Genomic DNA, 3,402 nt, shown 5'->3' with positions numbered 1-3,402 from the left:
GATGGATATTTTAGTAATCGAACAAGTGTCTGTTACTCCTTTATTCACTCATTTATCAAGCACTTACTGGGTGTCTTCTGGGTGCCAGACACTGCACTAGACTCTGGGGAGTCAAAGATGAATCACACTTAGTCTCTACGCTCTAGGAATTCATTCTGGTTAGAGAAATTCTAAACAAACCATTATGATCCTATGGGATATTTTTCAAAGTATAAAATGAGATAACGTGTGTGAATAACTTTGTAAGCTTTACACACTTAAGATTTTTTTCTCCAGTGCATAGCATGATGCCAGACATATTTTAATTGCTCTTTATACCCTTGAATGAACTGGTGAAGGGCCAAGAGTTATGAGAGCATAATCCTAGAGTGGAGACGGATTCGTTCTGCCTGATGGACAGGTGGGATGTGGAGGCTTCTAAAAATATCACTTTTGAACTGGACTTGGAAATATAAGATGTTTATTATAAGAATCAAGAAAAGAGATTCTGGGGGGGCAGCTGTCAGTCATTAAAGTGCCTTGATTTAGGTGAACCACATATCTACAGGCTTATACAGTTTACAAGACGCTTTTGTTTACTGCATCTCTTTTGAGCCTTATGACAGGTGCACGAAGTGAGTTCATACAACCAAGAGAAGCCTTGACCAGAACCTGGGTTCTAGGGTGTAAGAGACAGCATCTGGCCAGTTTATTCTGTACAGTTTCACGAATGTTATGATTGCTAATATTATTGTATTTCAATTTGTGAAAGCGTGGTTTTCTGAGTTACAAGTATATGAAAGACAAATGTATACATGTAATAAAATGTATAGTTTTGTTTTTTGTTTTCTTCTTTTTCTTTTTTTTTTTTGAAACAGAGTCTCACCCCGTCCCAGGCTGAGTGCTGTGGTGCGATCTTGGTACGCTGCAATCTCCGCCTCTGAGGCTCAAGCTATTTTCCTGCCTCAGCTTCCCAAGGAGCTGTGATTACAGGTACCTGCCACCATGCCTGCCTAATTTTTGTATTTTTAGTAGAGAGGGGGTTTCACCATGTTGGCCAGGCTGGCTTCGAACTCCTGACCTCGTGATCTGCCCACCTTGACCTCCTAAAGTGATGGGAGTTTAGACGTGAGCCACCGTGCCCAGTCATAGTTTTTTTTTATTTCTGTAAAGCAGGTTAGCTTGTATTGATACATGAGGAGGTTTTTGCCAGAGGTTTCAGAAACAAGCTAGAAAATACTTCCATAATATTTCATAGATTCTTTATGATTCAAGCAGTATTTCAGAATTTTCTGTCCATTTAAAGCATTTATATAATGAACACTAAGTAGAAACTATGAGCTCTACATTCTCTTGTAAGCTTTCTTTTTCTGTTATAGTTGAGCAACTTTGTTGACGTTTTTATTTTTATTTTTATTTTATTATTATTATATTTTTGAGACGGAGTCTCCCTCTGTCACCCAGGCTGGAGTGCAGTGGTGCGATCTCAGCTTACTGCAAGCTCTGCCTCCCGGGTTCATGCCATTCTCCTGCCTCAGCCTCCCAAGTAGCTGGGACAACAGGCACCCACCACTACGCCCAGCTAGGTTTTTTTTTTTGTAGTTTTAGTAGAGACGGAGTTTCACCGTGCTAGCCAGGATGGTCTTGATGACCTGACCTCATGATCCAACCTCCGAAAGTGCTGGGATTACAGGTGTGACCCATCGTGTCTGGCCCAGTTGTAGCTCTTATGTTTAGATCTTCGATCCATTTTGAGTCAATTTTTGTGTGTGGTGTAAGATAAGTGTCCACCTACATTCTTTTACATGTAGATAATCCAGTTTTCCCAGCATTATTTGTTGAAAAGACTCTTTCCCACTGAAAGATCCTGGCACTTTTTTGAAAATCACTTCACCATGTAAGCAAGAGTTTATTTTTGAACTCTGTTCTCTTTCAGTGCTCTGTTTTTCTGCCAATACAACACTGTTTTGTATTTTATTTATTTATTTTTTGAGGTGGAGTTTCACTCTTGTTGCCCAAGTTGGAGTGTAGTGGCCTGATTTTGGCTCACTGCAACCTCTGCCTCCTGGGTTCAAGCAATTCTCCTTCCTCAGCCTCCCGAGTAGCTGAGATTACAGGCATGTGCCACCACGCCCAGCTAATTTGGTATTTTTGGTAGAGAGGGGGTTTCTCCATGTTGGTCAGGCTGGTCTTGAACTCCCGACCTCAGGTTCCTGGTGCTTCCTATTGCACCATTTTCCCAGAATCCTCTCCCTTCCTGTTGTGCTTTTATAGCCACGCCTGCTTTCCTCCTGCTGCCAGACTTAGTCATAACCACTAATGTATTCTTCATTTTGGTAATTTTGTTATCTGAAGGATGTTATATAAATGGGATGATAGAAGTTGTAATTTTCCAGAGGCCAGGTGTGTGGCTAATGCCTGTAATCCCAGCATATTGGGAGACTGAGGCGGGTGGGTCACTTGAGGTCAGGAGTTTGAAACCAGCCTGGCCAACATGGTGAAACCCTGTCTCTACTAAAAATCCAAAAATTAGCCAGCTGTGGTGGCACTCACCTGAAATCCCAGCTGCTTGGGAGGCTGAGACATGAGAACTGCTTGAATCCAGGAGGCAGAGGTTGCAGTGAGCTGAGATTGTGCCTCTGCACTCCACCCTGGGTGGCAGAGTGAGACTCGTTCTGAAAACAAAACAAAACAACATGTAACTTTCTGGGATTGAGTTTTTTACACTAGGTTTAATTCCTCGGAGATTCCTCCAGGTTGTTGCTTAATGTTTGTTACAGTTATACTGCATTTTGTTTAATTACTTATTTGCTGAAAGATAATCTCAGTTATTTCCACTTGTAGGTTATTATGAATAAAACTGTTATAAACATCACACAGGTTTTCATGTGAACATAAGTCTTCATTTAGTAATTTTGATAGGTGGCTAGTGATCTCTCATTGTGTGTATTATTATGATGATGATTATTTTTGAGACAGGGTTTTGCTCTGTTACCTAGGCTTTGAAAGGCAGTGTTGTGATCATGGCTCATTGCTACCTTAACCCTCTGAGTAGCTGGGACTATGGGTGTGTGCCACCACACCCAGCCAGTGTTTTTTAAAATACGTTTTTGAGGAGATGGGGTCTTGCAATGTTGCTCAGGCCGGTTTTGAACTTCTGAGCTCAAGCCATGCTCCAGACTGGTCTCCTAAAGTGCTGGGATTACAGGCCACTACACATGCCTCATTGTATTTTTAATATGTATTTACTTAGTGGCTAATGATATTGACCATCTTTTCAGGTGCTTATTTGGTATCTTTTTTTAAAAAGAAAATACGGAACCTTTTAAGAATTTGCATATCATCACTGTGCAGGGAGCATGCTAATCTTCTCTGTATTGATTCAATTTTGGTATATGTGCTGCTGAGACAAGCAAACTAGTA

At 41.1% G+C, this 3,402-nt stretch overlaps 1 non-coding gene across 1 annotated transcript; it reads right to left on the bottom strand.

The window, feature by feature from the left end:
• Nucleotides 1–3,288: 3,288 nt before the first annotated feature.
• Nucleotides 3,289–3,395, bottom strand: LOC113222549. Its single transcript, XR_003308452.1, has one exon. It is a non-coding gene; the product is annotated as a U6 spliceosomal RNA (small nuclear RNA).
• Nucleotides 3,396–3,402: the final 7 nt, after the last annotated feature.

The sequence above is a fragment of the Piliocolobus tephrosceles genome, unplaced genomic scaffold, assembly GCF_002776525.5.
Source record: "Piliocolobus tephrosceles isolate RC106 unplaced genomic scaffold, ASM277652v3 unscaffolded_31881, whole genome shotgun sequence".
Lineage (NCBI taxonomy): Eukaryota > Metazoa > Chordata > Mammalia > Primates > Cercopithecidae > Piliocolobus > Piliocolobus tephrosceles.
The sequence above is the reverse complement of the archived record's forward strand: the minus strand, read 5'-3'. Positions and strand labels throughout refer to the sequence as shown.